Source organism: Lithobates pipiens, unplaced genomic scaffold, assembly GCF_037356315.1.
Source record: "Lithobates pipiens isolate NorthernLeopardFrog02 unplaced genomic scaffold, aLitPip1_a1.2 Scaffold_7, whole genome shotgun sequence".
NCBI lineage: Eukaryota > Metazoa > Chordata > Amphibia > Anura > Ranidae > Lithobates > Lithobates pipiens.
This window is the reverse complement of record NW_027507892.1, coordinates 8,311,486-8,326,937: the sequence shown is the minus strand read 5'-3', so window position 1 is coordinate 8,326,937 and position 15,452 is coordinate 8,311,486.

The window sequence follows — 15,452 nt, the reverse complement described above, 5'->3', positions numbered from 1 at the left end:
GATGAGTGAGAGAAGCCCTTCACACGTCAGAGAGGAATCTATACTATTTAGTTAGTAGCTGGATGGCCTTAACAGTTTTATTTTCAATTATTATATATATATATATATATATATATATATATTTTTTTTTTTTTATGACACTGAATACAAGTCAGCATTTTAAGAAAAGACCTGCCCTTTGGACTGCCTTTTTCCCCAGGGAAGGTGATCCCCACTTGAGCTAACCCCCCACAGCTGTCATGGCTCAAAAAAAAAAAGATCAGCTTTCACCAGGACTTCCCCCATTCTGCAACTGCACAGAAAGTGACTGGGATGCTTGTGACATCATTGACCTAATATGGCCAAGTGAACATATTATTGAGTCAATGATGTCATGAGCATCTCCACCCCTTTGCACATGTGCAGCTGCAGGGTAGGGACTTAGGGTTGCCACCTGTCCAGGATTCACCCGGACAGTTCGGGTTTTGAATCATGTGTTCGGGTTTCAGTCCACCTGAAACCCGGACACATTATTCAGACCAGGCTGTGGCTGAGTGATTTGGTAGCATTACATTACTACTCTCCTTGGGCACCCAAATGTATCCCAGGTCTTTAATAATCCTATAGTGTTTACAGCAAAAAAGAAATTAAAAAATTCCCTGTGTTCCAAAAGTGTTCGGGTTTGGCTTGAAGAAAAGGTGGCAACCCTATAGGCACTACCCCACTTGCAGTGTATTGACTAGCACTGCCTTCTGGATTTTGTGTCAACCTGGAGCCAAGCCCAAGATCATCCCTTTCCAGAGAGTTTTGAAGCCAGAGAATCTAGGCAACTAAGACATTCAGAAGGAGGTCAGTACTCTTTTACTTTAAAGTGGTTGTTAAGCCACTGTAACTTGTATACACCATCAGCACTGCCTCCTACTGTAGTGTCCCCCCTCTGTGTGTGATTTATAAAAATAAATGTTGCAAATACCAAATCTCACCGCTGAGATTGTGATCACATGACTGGCCAGTTTTCTCCTTTTCTCCTCTGAGAGATGCAGCGGGCGGGGCTGAGATTCCCCTACTGATGTCAGTCTGGAGGGGAGGAGGAGAGGAGGAGAGAGCTGGCTGGTCATGTGATCACAATCTCGGCTCTTAAATTAGGTATTTACAGCATTTATATTTATAAATTAGGACTGTTACTGATTAAAATTTTCATGTTCGATTAATCGTTTTTTCTTAATCGATTAATCAACTAATTTCGATTAACTATAATGCACATACAGATCCAACTACTTTGAGCTGATCTCCTTGCATTGCAACTCTGCATTAGTCAGTGGTAAATGTGGTATACACTATATACAATCACCCGACACTAGTTAGTTTCCACAATCCATGACTTAACTTCACAGTTCACACAAATACGTTTTAAATTCAAACTGTAGCACTGAGATAAGTAATTTTTTTCCACAGTAGCGTGACAATCCCTCCACCTCCGGTCTAACTAATCACTCTCACCTTATGGCATGGACCCCTGTGCAAACAGGTGGTCATGCAAGCGAGAATCAAATGGGTTAACACGGACCATAAACTTCTCTCACGTCTAGATCTCAGCAAGGACGCCAGGTCATGGGTAGAAAGAAAAGATCGAAGTGCTCACCGCTTAAGTATAAGATTTAATTTTGTGTTCAAACACAAACTACTCACATAAAGATGATAAAAACACAACATGTAAAGCTGACAATCGTGCTAGTTCCATAGGGCAGCAGCGGGTGATGTCATGATTAGCTCCTCCCCCATAGGTGTTACGTTTAATCAGAACTTCAACGTCACCAGACTCTTCCCCCCTTCCCTTCATTAGCAGACAGAGGCATTTGGGGAAGGGGGAAGGAGTCCAGTGACGTTGATGTCCGGATCTCCGACAGAACTCCCTGAAGACCCGGAAGCGGGCGTAGAGGTGAGTACCGATCAAAAGAATTTTGATCATCAAAAAAAATTAATCGATTAAACAAGGAATTAATATTTAATTTCCACAGCCCTATTATAAATCATTCACAGAGTGGGACACTGCAATAGGAGGCAGTGCTGATGGTGTATACAGGTTAGTGTTATGAGAGCAGCAGTAAGGGGGGGGGGACGGCTCACACACCGACAGAGAGGGGTGGGGGGAGGAGGACACAGGAGCAGAGAGGAGAGCAGATAGCAGGCTGCTGATGACGGAAACATGTAAACTGACCACGGTGTCTGGTTTCAGCAGCCATCATACACCGTGGTCAGTGTACAAAGGGGTGGGGAGAAACTGGCAGGATCATCCAGGTTTTTTAGGTGTTACAGAGGGCCGAATGACACAAGACAAGCACTGTGTCATATAACATGCTTTAAAGGAGCAGGGTCCTTTTTGGGGGGGGTTAACAAATTTTTTAATGCGGGACAAAAGCAGACAAACTTTTCTGAGCATTTAGATTAGATAATTAGGTCATTTTCATTTTAGCAACTCACTCTACTTTAAAAATTACAAAACACATGTTAATCAGTTATATTTAGAAATATAAACACCTTTTCTATTCATAACTCTACAGACTGGCGCGCTACCCACGATGATCATAATTAGAAAATGAAAAACAGAAACAAAGTAGGATTGCCTGCATTTGCGGTCTCCTTTGATTACACATTTGTTTCTTAAAGTTACTTTTTTTTCGTGCATCAAGTTACCAAAAGCATTATAATCTAGTAAACAAAATGCTCATGTGGTGGGAATCTTAAAAAGGAAGCTTCAACTTATTTGGGGAAATAAAGTGGCTGATCTTAGCGGTTCCCCGCAGAGCGAAGCAGGTTCACAATCCAAATAAGTCAGGTGCCCATAAAGGCAGGGGAAGTTTCCCTTGAATGTAAAAACCTAGATATATAGGGAAAGTAATTGGTTTTGGGTGTGTGTGTGTGCAAATTTAAAATGCAGGTGCTTTGAAAGGGAACATAAACATTTTTTTTTTTCTTAAATGAGGCGTTGAGGGCTAAAAGAAGGGTTGTAAAATTAGTGGAATTACTGGCTGATTTTAACCAGATGATTTCTACAGTTGGACACCACTGTGTTCTCATAACAGGGCTTTAATTTACTAGCAATACTCAGCATTCCACTTAAACCCAGCTGTTCCCACAGGTCCTAAGGCCTGCCACTTTCCCCTCCACCGGGACAGAGCTAACCAGTAGCAGCTAAAAACTCAAAATTATGTAGCGCACCCAACGCTGTATCCTGGCCTAGGCCGACAAGGCCCAGGCCTAGGGCAGCACTTTGCAGGGGGGGGGGAGGGCAGCACGGACAGAGTCTCCACTGACTTGCGCTACACTGTTATGCCGCTTACACACGACCGGTTTTACAAATTCTGAAGGTTTTTTCGACGGAGTTCCGCTGAAACTGTCTTGCATACACACGGTCACACCAAAGTCCGATCGTCAAGAACGCGGTGACGTACAACAAGTACGGCGGGACTAGAAAAAGGAAGTTCAATAGCCAGTAGCCAATAGCTTCCATCTTGTACTTGCTTCAGAGCATGCGTCCTTTTTGGTCTATGAAAACAGCATACAGATGAGCAGTTTTCCTGATAGGAATTGGTTCCGTTGGAAATATTTAAAACATGTTCTATTTCTAGGTCCGGCAGAATTTGCAAAAAATAAAATAAAGTCCAATGGGGCATACACACGATCGAAATATATACGATGAAAAGCTTCCGTCTGACTTTTTCTGTCGGACATTCCGCTCGTGTGTACGCGGCATTAGTGTAGCACCAGTCTTATTGGGTGGAATGGGCTGAGAGGTAGATTAGTCTAGCGCCCCATAAAGTGGCTGCACTGCTTCCTGTAGGTGGGCGGCCGGCATTCCACAACTGTGGGGGGGGGGGGCGCCGCTTCAGATTTTGACTGTCCTCTCATTCTGGACCACAAACCTTCCTCACTGTGCTATATGTTTTCTGCTGCACCGTTGGCATGGTTATATCTTAGTCCTCTCCATAAAATTATTCGAAATTTGTGCTTAAAGTTGAACTATAGGCAACATTTTTCATTTTGGATAGAATAAGGTAGGGTTATAACCCCTTTCAGTTTATTTTTTATCATCCCTGTCCCATTGCAAAGATTTCCCTTCACTTCCTGCCCCATAGCCAAACAGGAAGTGAAAGGAAATCTATGCAAATTAAGGGAATCCATTCCCCCCCCCCCCAGGCCCTCAGAACTAGTGTCCCCACTCAAAAATGTCAGGGTGGGTCTTAAACAGCAAGGGGTGTGTCCTTGACAGGAAGGGGTGGGCCATATTTAAATTAGGGGGGTGCACAAGTTTAGTCAGGCCTAGGGCAGCACAAAACCTAAATACACTACTGAGCGCACCCATAGGTGTTTGCTTTGATAAGTCTGTGGTGCATCTACCTGCTGAATCTGGTGACCGTGACCCCCTCAAAATTAAAATATAAACAGAAAAAGTATTTCTCCTGCACTCGTGCAGGCGGTATTAGTGTAAAGTAGTAGTAATTCTGAATGGTAAGTAGTATAGAATGATCATGCTTGTCCCGCTGCTTAGACTGATCAGGGGTGGTCCGAAAGGAATCTAAGTGAAAAAAAAGGGGGTGGAAGGCAAGTCATATAATGCATGAATCAAAGTGATATGATTTATTCATAGACAAAGTAGATAAATAAAAAGAAATTACTATGAATTCATTCTAATGGGTTACCAGATATTCATTAAAAATGTATAACTCGTTATGCCCATACAAGGGCAAATGATCAAGGTAGGCTAACACGTTTCGAGGTTTTCCCTCTTCATCAGAGCCTTGGAGAGAAGAAGAAGAAAAAGAGAGTCTGTAGGGTGTGGTAGGTACACATGAAGAGGAATGGTTGATTCAGAGATGTATCACATAGTAGGTGATGTATTCTCCTTTACTCTAGAGCAGGGGGTAGGGAACCTCGGCTCTCCAGCTGTTTTGAAACTACAAGTCCCATGAGACATTGCAAGACCCTAACAATCACAGGCATGACTCCTAGAGGCAGAGGCTTGATGGGATTTGTAGTTTCAAAACAGCTGGAGAGCCGAGGTTCCCTACCCCTGCTCTAGAGGTATCCGCATCACAACGCTCTACATGCCGTAGAATGAATGGTTGTTTGTCTGCCATCTGTTCCTGCGTTTGGACTTGAGAGGCTGCAGCCCATACACGTCAGCTGCAGGCTAAAAGCAGGCCTTCTGGGAGTTCTGCATTCCTCCGAACTGAGTGCTGTCCTCTATTGCAAGAGGAGTGCTAGCAGACTACCATAGTCTGCTAGGAGTGCTAGTAGTCTGCTAGCACTCCTCTTGCAACACAGGACAGAAATCTGCTAGGAGGATTGTAGAACTCCCAGAAGGCCTGCCTTTGGCCTGCATTTGATGTGTATGGGCTGCAGCCTCACAACAAGTCCAAACGCAGGAACAGATGACAGACAAACAACATATAACAAACCAACCATTCATTCTACGGCATGTAGAGCGATCGTTGTGATGCGGATAACTCTAGAGTAAAGTAGAATACATCACCTACTATGTGATACATCTCTGAATCAGCCATTCCTCTTCATGTGTAGCTTTGGTACTATAGTCAGGTGGCTTGAAAGAGTCAATACTGGGGATTTTTCAATGTGCGGTCCCCTACCCATAAAAGTCAGGGTTCCCAAGAGATTTTGTTCAATGTGTCTTGGAAAGGATATGAAGTAGCTAGGTAAAGCTATTTTGTAGACTGTGAATGGAGGAGTCTTGTCTATATTCCCACCGCACATGTTCCTGGAAATAAGGCTCATCAGTAATGGGTGCTGAAGCGACTACCAGCTGGTTACTGGAAACATCACAGATAAATGCAAATATTCGCCAGCACACAAAGGATGCTCAAATGTCATCCAAAGGCTTTTATTGAAGAAAGATCACATCACAAGAACAAGTGCAACGTTTCAGAGCTGCTCGGGACTCCTTCGCCGGGTATGTGAAGACGTAGGGGTCCTGCGCAGCTCCGAAACATTTTACTTGTGATCTTTCTGCAATAAAAACCATTGGACAACATTTGAGGATCCCTGGTGTGTTGGCAAATATGTGCACTTATCTGGGAAGGGAGGAGGTCTCCTCCAATACTACCATTTTGTGACAGGACAACATTATTGTAAGGTAAACTGGATTCTCGGGAAATCAGTGTGGACTTATGCTCATGCGCGTGCCCATTGCTGCTTGTTCTTCTGGGGAAAGGGCAACACCAGACATGCTGTGATTGCCCAGCGCATGCTCGTATCCATGTGCACATGCACGTAGAAATTGCAGTGCACACTTGGTGCCCAGCAGGCTTTTTAAATAGACGTATCACTGGGAGAAGTTGCTAATTAGTCTTCAGCTTGTTCGGTGTGTCCTGAGACCTGATTCATTCTATTTGCCTACCTGTGTATGATCTGGCTTCTCCCTGGACTTCATCTCTGCTCTTTGCCTCACCCTTGCTCATCTGGTTACCCTGACCTTAGCCTGTTTACTGGACTAGTCTCTTCCTGCTGATTCTGTACTGTTTTGCCCAGCTGTTACCATCCCTGATCTGCTTATTAGACTTGCTCTGCCTGCTGATTTAGTCCCTCACTGCCTGCCTGGCTATTGCTGACTGCCATCTGCTTCCTGACCCTGCTTACATCTTCTGCTTTGGTGCCAAGCTTCAACATCCTATCATGAGGACTATGACTTCCAGCTCTACCCACCTAATGAGTAGACATCACCAGCTGGCTACTCAAGCACTCCAGCTGCTCTATGCCCCCACACTCTCTGTCTATACCTTTATGAGCATTTGGCAGGAGGTGCAAGAGAGGCCTCCACAATGTTCCAGTCTTCACCAGGTACACGATAATTATGCCCTGGACGTCTGCATCATTTAGTCCCACATAGAAGTAACTCAGTAGCAGGGCTCAAGTTCAGCGGGAATGCATGGGAACTGAGTTCTTGTACTTTTTCCATAGTAGGAACGCAGTTACCTTTAGCAGGACTGGACTTTGAACAGGGGCGGGCTGAGCGGGGAGGGCAGTCTGCTGCGTTGCATTCCGGGAGTTGTAGTCTGGACCACTACTACAACTTCCGAGTCCCAAACACCGGCTGTGAGTGTCCCAGGGTAATGGCAAACCTCGTAGGATCGGCATGCCTGGTTTGTGATGTCACAGGTGTGCCCCATTCCACTCTCCTTCCCAATTCCTCCTCCTTCACCCCGCTGCCGCACACACATCTCCACTACTGCCGATACCACCTAGCCTCCGCTCTACGGGGCCACCGCTGCCACCTCATGGTCAACGAAGGAACAGCATCACACCGCTGTCAGCTCATCACCTCGCTGACAGGTCAGTTGAGATATCACCAGCCCCCACTCTTCCAGGAACTAGAAATTACTGGGGGGTGAAGGGGGCAGAGAACATTACTGGGGGGAGGTGAAGGGGGGCAGAGGACATTACTGGGGGGGTGAAGGGGGCAAAGGACATAACTGGGAGGGCGAGTGAGGGGAGGCAGAGGGTGTTACGGGGGGGTAAGGGGACAGGGGACATTACTGGAGGGGGGAGTGAAGGATACAGAGAACCCTAGGGGGCAGAGTGAAGGGGCATAGTTACACACATTTTGTATTTTTGAAAGTGGGGGGTGGAGGATCTTGGGTGAGTTCCCGTACTTTTTATCTCAGGACTTGACCCCTGCTCAGTAGTACATTCAATCTGCTTAGCAAGAGTCACCTGCCTGGTTAAGGATGTAGCTGGAGATAATGGGGTGGGGTTAGGAGACTTACAGCGAGATTAAAGCCTACACTTAGCTTTACTTTGCATGGCCTGAAGCTGACCCTCTTCCCCGCTTGTGTAAAATAAGCCCCCCTTGTAAGGCTTCCATCCATATCTCTTAAGACCACAAATGTTGCAATGGATGCTCAACATTTGTCTCATTGCTTAGTAAGTTGCTGCTCTGGAATGAGCACATTCATGGTAAATGTACAAATGGCAAGTCATCATGTTTTTCATATTTTAAATTAATTTTACAATACAAGTTTTAACTATAATTTAACAACAGCACTAAACAAAAGTATCTGAAACATTAGCATTCATAGATCTGGCTACAGGAGCTTGCTTGGATGGTTTAATTTTCTGCAGTACATTACGACTTTAGTCTGAATTGTCACCCACATGCACATGTTTGTGAGATACCAGTTTTCAAACAAAGGAACAAATAGCAAGGATTACTTTCAGAAAATTATTTAATTTTGAAGCCATCAGCCAGCAGTGCATTTCAGTTAAACAGGTGATAAATTGCCAATGCAAATACAGTGCCTTAAAAAAGTATTCATACCCTTTGAAATTGTCCACATTTTGTCATGTTACAAACAAAAACGTAAATGTATTTTATTGGAATTTTTATGTGATAGACCAACACAAAGTGGCACATAATTGTGAAAATGAAGGAAAATTGTTTTCAATTTTTTTTACGAATAAATATGTGAAAAGTGTGGCGTGCATCTGTATTCAGCCCCCCTGAGTCATTACTTTGTAGAACCACCTTTCACTGCAATCTTTTTGAGTATTTCTCTACCAGCTTTGCACATCTAGAGAGTGACATTTTTGTCCATTCTTCTTTGCCCATTCTTTTTTCCCATTCTTATTTGCAAAATAGCTCAAGCTCTGTCAGATTGGATGGAGAGCATCTGTGGAAACAGCAATTTTCAAGTCTTGCCACAGATTCTCAATTAGATTTAGGTCTGGACTTTGACTGGGCAATTCTAACACATGAATATGCTTTAATCTAAACTATTCCATTGTAGCTCTGGCTGTATGTTTAGGGTCGTTGTCCTGCTGGAAGTTGAACCTCCGCCTCAGTCTCAAGTCTTTTGCAGACTCTTTACAGGTTTTCTTCTAAAGTCGCGTACACACGGGGCGGACTGTCTGGCCATCTTAGTCCGTCAGACAATCCAACGGACAGTCCGTCATACTTTCGAATGAACGGACTTGACCACACACACCACTTTTTGAGCGGACTAATACGGCGTACTAAGTCCGCCATACTATCCGCCCTACTTTTGAAATGAACAGACTCGCCCACACACGCGGAGGAAAGTCCGCTCATTTCGAGCGCGTCTCCAGGTAGGCGGGGCCCGCGAAGGAGACGTCGCTGGCCCCGCCGCCTGGTATGGACTTAAAGGGGAACCCCAACGCCGAAAAAAGCGGCGTGGGGGTCCCCCCAAGTCCACAACAGACCCTTGTCCGAGCATGCTACCCGGCCGGCCAGGAAAGGGGGGCGAGCGAGCGCCCCCCCTCCTGAGCCGTACCAGGCCGCGTGCCCTCAACATGGGGGGTGCCTTGGGGAAGGGGGGGCCGCGCGGCCCCCCACCCCAAAGCACCTTGTCCCCATGTTGATGAGGACAAGGGCCTCTTCCCGACAACCCTGGCCGTTGGTTGTCGGGGTCTGCGGGCGGGGGGCTTATCGGAATCCGGGAGCCCCCTTTAATAAGGGGGCCCCCGGATACCGGCCCCCCACCCTATGTGAATGAGTATGGGGTACAATGTACCCCTACCCATTCACCTGTAAAATAAAAGTACAAAAAAAAACACAACACACGAGATAAAATACTTTATTGCACAGCTCCGGGGGCCTTCCGTCTTCGGGGGTCTTCTCGCCGGACTCCTCCGCTATCTTCTTGTAGCTCTTTTGCTAGCGGAGGAGTCCGGCTTTCTTCCTCGCCGCCGGCCTCTTCTCCCGACTTGGGGGTCTTGTCCCCCTCTTCCGTTCTTATGCCGGGCCACCGCGCCTTCTTATAGCTCTTTTACAGGCGGTGGCCCGGTCTTCTGTCGCCGCCGTCGCCGCCGCCTTCCGTTCTTCTTTTTCTTCTTCTTCTCCAGGAGATGTTGCCTCGACGATCTCTCCGGCCGGAATGCCAGGGACGCACTGCGCGGCCACTTATATAGGGACAATGGGGCGGTGTCACATGGCTTTATGTCACATGGGTTGGTCACATGGGTTGATGTCACATGGGGACTATGACATCGTAAGGGGGCGGGGTCACCATGTGACACCAACCCATGTGACATAAAGCCATGTGACACCGCCCCATTGTCCCTATATAAGTGGCCGTGCAGTGCGTCCCTGGCATTCCGGCCGGAGAGATCGTCGAGGCAACATCTCCTGGAGAAGAATAAGAAGAAGAAGAAGAAGAAGAAGAAGAACGGAAGGCGGCGGCGGCAACAGAAGACCGGGCCACCACCTGTAAAAGAGCTATAAGAAGGCGTGGTGGCCCGGCAGAAGAACCGAAGAGGGGGACAAGACCCCCGAAGTCGGGAGAAGAGGCCGGCGGCGAGGAAGAAAGCCGGACTCCTCCGCTAGCAAAAGAGCTACAAGAAGATAGCGGAGGAGTCCGGCGAGAAGACCCCCGAAGACGGAAGACCCCCGGAGCTGTGCAATAAAGTATTTTATCTCGTGTGTTGTGTTTTTTTTTTGTACTTTTATTTAACAGGTGAATAGGTAGGGGTACATTGTACCCCATACTCATTCACATAGGGTGGGGGGCCGGTATCCGGGGGTCCCCTTATTAAAGGGGGCTCCCGGATTCCGATAAGCCCCCCGCCCGCAGACCCCGACAACCAACGGCCAGGGTTGTCGGGAAGAGGCCCTTGTCCTCATCAACATGGGGACAAGGTGCTTTGGGGTGGGGGGGCCGCGGGGCCCCCCTTCCCCAAGGCACCCCCCCATGTTGAGGGCACGCTGCCTGGTACGGCTCAGGAGGGGGGGCGCTTGCTCGCCCCCCTTTCCTGGCCGGCTGGGTAGCGTGCTCGAACAAGGGTCTGTTGTGGACTTGGGGGGACCCCCATGCCGTTTTTTTTCGGCGTTTTGAATTCCCCTTTAAGTCCATACCAGGCGGCGGGGCCAGCGACGTCTCCTTCGCGGGCCCCGCCTACCTGGATACCCGCTCGAAATGAGCGGACTTTTCTCCGGGCGGGAAAAGTCCGCTCATTTCAAAAGTACGGCGGACTGGCACACACACGGGCGGATTGTCCGCCGAAATGCGAGTCCGACGGACAGTATTACGGAAATTCCGAAATACTTAGTCCGCCAGACTGCACGCTGAAAAAGTCCGCTGAAGCCCACACACGAGCGGACTGTCCGCTGAAATGTGTTTTGGCGGACTAAGTAGGCCAGACAGTCCGCCCGTGTGTACGCGGCTTTAGATTGCCCTGTATTTGGCTCCATCCATTTTCTCATCAAATCTGACCAGCTTCTCTGTCCCTTCTGAAGAAAAGAACCCCCACAACATGATGTTGCCACCACCATGTTTCACAGTGGGGATGGTGTGTTCAGGGTGATGTACAGTGTTAGTTTTCCACATTTTTCTTTTAGGCCAAAAAGGTAAAATTTGGACTCATCTGATCAAAGCACCTTCTTCCACATGTTTGCTGTGTCCCCCACATGACTTCTTGCAAACTGTAAGCAGGGACTTCTTCTGACTTTCTTTCAACTATAGCTTTCTTCTTGCCACTCTTCCATAAAGGCCAATTTTTGAAGTGCACGACCAAAAGTTGTCATGTGGACAGATTCTCCCACCTGAGCTGTGGATCTTTGCAGTTCCTCCAGAGTTACCATGGGCCTCTTGGCTGCTTCACTGATGAATGCTCTCCTTGCCTGGCCTGTCAGTTTAGATGGACGGCCATGTCTTGGTAGGTTTGCAGTTGTGCCATACTCTTTCCATTTTCAGATGAAGGATTGAACAGAGCTCCGTGAGATGTTTAACGCTTGGGATTTTTTTTTATAACCTAACCCTGCTTTAAACTTCTCCATAACGTTATCCTTGACCTATCTGGTGTGTTCCTTGGTCTTGATGATGCTGTTTGTTTACTAAGGTCCTCTAACAAACATCTGAGGGCTTCACAGAACAGCTGTATTTATACTGAGATTAAATTACACACAGGTGGGCTCTATTTACTAATTAGGTGACTTCTGAAGTCAATTGGTTCCACTAGATTTTAGTTAGGGGTATCAGAGTATAGGGGGGTAAATACAAATGCACACCACACTTTTCAGATATTTTTTTTTTTTTTTTTAAATGTTTAAAACCATTTATCATTTCCTTTCTACTTCACAATTATGTACCACTGTGTGTTGGTCTATCAAATAAAATCCCAATAAAATAAATTTACATCTTTGGTTGTAACAAAATGTGCAAAAGTTCAAGGGGTATAAATGCTTTTTCAAGGCACTGTATAATTGAAAGGAACTTCACTTATTATGTCTTTTAGTGGACTAGTATGATGGGTAATCGTCAAATTTGGCATGAACTAAGATTTGTCATGTACTACCCAGCCTATGATGACACATGATCCACCAGTAAATCAGGGCTTTTCCTGTGTTTAAAATCTAACCAAAAGTAGAATATTAAAGCTTAAAGCTTCCACTTGAGGTTGTTTTACAGACAGTATGAATGCACAACTTATTATCTATTGATAATATAATAATGTTAAGTTAGGAATCCATTACCAAAACAAAGAGAAAGCTAGAAAACGATTGAAAGCAATATTTATCTACATTGCATATGTATATGTGTCACATTCATTTAACACTCTATGACAACATTATGTGCAACATGTAAGTTGGGTCCCCATGAAAATCTTTGGGCCCCCAAATTTTGTAAAGTTTTATTGAAAAACACAGATTAATATCCCAAATAGGGCAACTATGGCCAAATATGGGAGTGCCAGATAATGGCACAATCAAAGGTACCCTAAAGCCTTGAAAAGTTTGTAACTGGAAAAGGGGTTTTCTCTTGACCAGGAGATGGCCCTTTATCTCAATGAAAGGCTGGACTTTTCAAACTGTGTTTAAATGTAACTTTCTTCATTCAAATCGTGGCCTGCATTGTCCATGCTACTAACCTAAAACCATCATGCAGGTTTTCATGGAAATGGGATGATTTGCACCCTACTTAGCTGACTACAGTCAGGTCAGCAAACAACCATTTGCTTACCGGTGCCATGCAACCTCCAAAGATCCTTGGCAGCTGATGGAAAGGAAATTAAATGTCTAAAATGTATGTTTTTAAACTATCATTTAAAGTTATTTTTTACCACCCTTCTATCAAACAGTTATGAAGCTGCTGATTGGACTGCCATCTTTTTAGATATAATACGCTAAGATTGGATGACCCTCAAGATACTACCCTTAATAGTATTGCAAAATATCCCTTGAGCTATACTGAAGGCTAACTATGAATGGGATAGGGGAGCTCTTGGTGAAGAAGAAGAATAATATTAATTAATTCAACTCACTGTATCCACTGGAATTTTTTTTTTTTAATGTTAAGCAAGGAAAGGACTAACAACAAAACGGGTACCCACATCACATAATATTCACTCATACTATTTAAAAGCCATGTCCACCACAGATATACAGTGTATATATATATATATATATATATATATATATATATATATATATATATATATATATATATATATATATATAAACCACAGGTATTATTGTTATTATAAATATTATTCTGGATTTATATAGCGCCAACCGTTTGCGCAGAGCTTACAACATGAGGGCAGACAGTACAGTTACAATACAATTCAATACAAGAGGAATCAGAGGGCCCTGCTCATTAGAGCTTACGATCTAGAAGGGAGGGTCAAGTGAAACAAAAGTTAATAACTGTGGGGGGTGAACTAATGGAGAAAATGAAAATACAGTTGTTAGGTGTGGGTAGGATAGGCTTTACTAAAGAGGAGGGTTTTCAGGGATCGTTTAAAAGCTAATAGAGTAGGAGATAGTCAGACAGGTTGGGTTAAGGAGTTCCATAGGATGCGAGAGGCTCTGGAAAAGTCCTGGAGGCGAGCAAAGGAGGAGGTAGCTAGAGAGCAGGAGGTCTTGAGAGAATCGAAGAGAACGATTAGGTTGGTATTTAGAGACTAGGCTAGTGATGTAACTGGGGGCTAAATTGTGGATGGCTTTGTAAGTTGTTGTTAGTATTTTGAATTATTAGAGTATTTTGACTGTAATTCATTGGGTGAGCAGAATCCATGGAGGGATTGACAGAGAAGAGTAGTAGACACAGAGTGATTGGTAAGATGGATGAGTCTGGCGTGATGGATTGAAGGGGGGATAGCCTATGTAGAGGTAAGCCAATGAGGAGGGAGTTGCACTGGTCAAGGTGAGAGATGACCAGGGAGTGAATTAAGAGCTTTGTTGTGTCATTGTTTAGAAAGAGACGTATTTTGGAGATGTTGCGGGGGTTGAGGTGGCAAGATTTGGACAGTGATTGGACATGGGGCTTAAAGGAGAGTTCAGTGTCCAGGACTACACCTAGGACCTTGGCATGTGGGGATGGGCTGATAGTTGTGCCATCGATTTTGACAGAGAGATCAGGGGAAGGGGTACGTGGTGGAAGAAAACCTATATCTTTATTTAACCCTGGCCCCTAGCTAGTGTAATACTGGACAGATGATCCTGCAGAGGAACAGTCCGGCATGGTCCAGTATGGTCCATTGACTGGGTGTCTCAGCACCAGAGCCGTGGATCTTGGATATGATCAATTTAAGAGTTCACACAGTTCATACTGAGAAAGATACAAATGAATGATAGTGATGTGAGATGTATCTAGGGAAGATTAAAATGGTGCAGTGGTCTAGAGGAGGCTCACTGATTAGGATTCTGAGGGCGCAGTACTGCTGTAAATCTAACCAAAAGGTCAGGTGTAATAAATTTAAAAGAAAGCAACCCCTAGATTGTTCATTGAGCCAGAAAGAGTGGCTGTTGCTTTGTGCATGGCTGCTAATGCACTAATCTGGGAAATTAACCTGTGGCAAATCAACGGGCCCTTTCAGAGGTGAGCTCTACAGGCAGAAAGTGTGTTAAGATATAAAATTCCTCCTTCTTTCATCTTTTCTGGGGAAAAAAAATTATTTTTTAGCTTACAGAGATTGCCAGGAACAATACTAACTGATAACTGAACAGCACGGTAAAAGAGGGCTGTCCTAAAGTAAAACTATAGGCAAAAGGTTTTTTTCATTTTGGATATGGTAAGGGAGGGTTATAACCCATGTAAGGCTTATCTTTGTCCTATTGGGGAGATTTACCTTCACTTCCTGTCCCATAGCCAAACAGGAAGTGAGAGAGGCAATCCCTGCAAATTAAGAAAATCATTTGAGTACCCCCCAGGTCACCAGAACTAATGTTCCCATTGGAGGATTTCCCCTGTATTACTTTTCTGGGGACATCCATCCCAAAATTTGTGATTTTCTTTTACTTTCACTTTCAATGATAATGATAAACATGACAAACAGAGAGTGTGAATCTACCTAACAGGGACACAGACAGCAATAAAAACTGACGAGTGTTCTAATCCATCTCTTCTCTATCCAAAACAAAAAAAACAAAAAAGTTTTGCTTTAAGTTTTTGCATAGACAACCCTGGGCACTGCCAGGAGCCCACGGTGCATGGGGGTCCCAT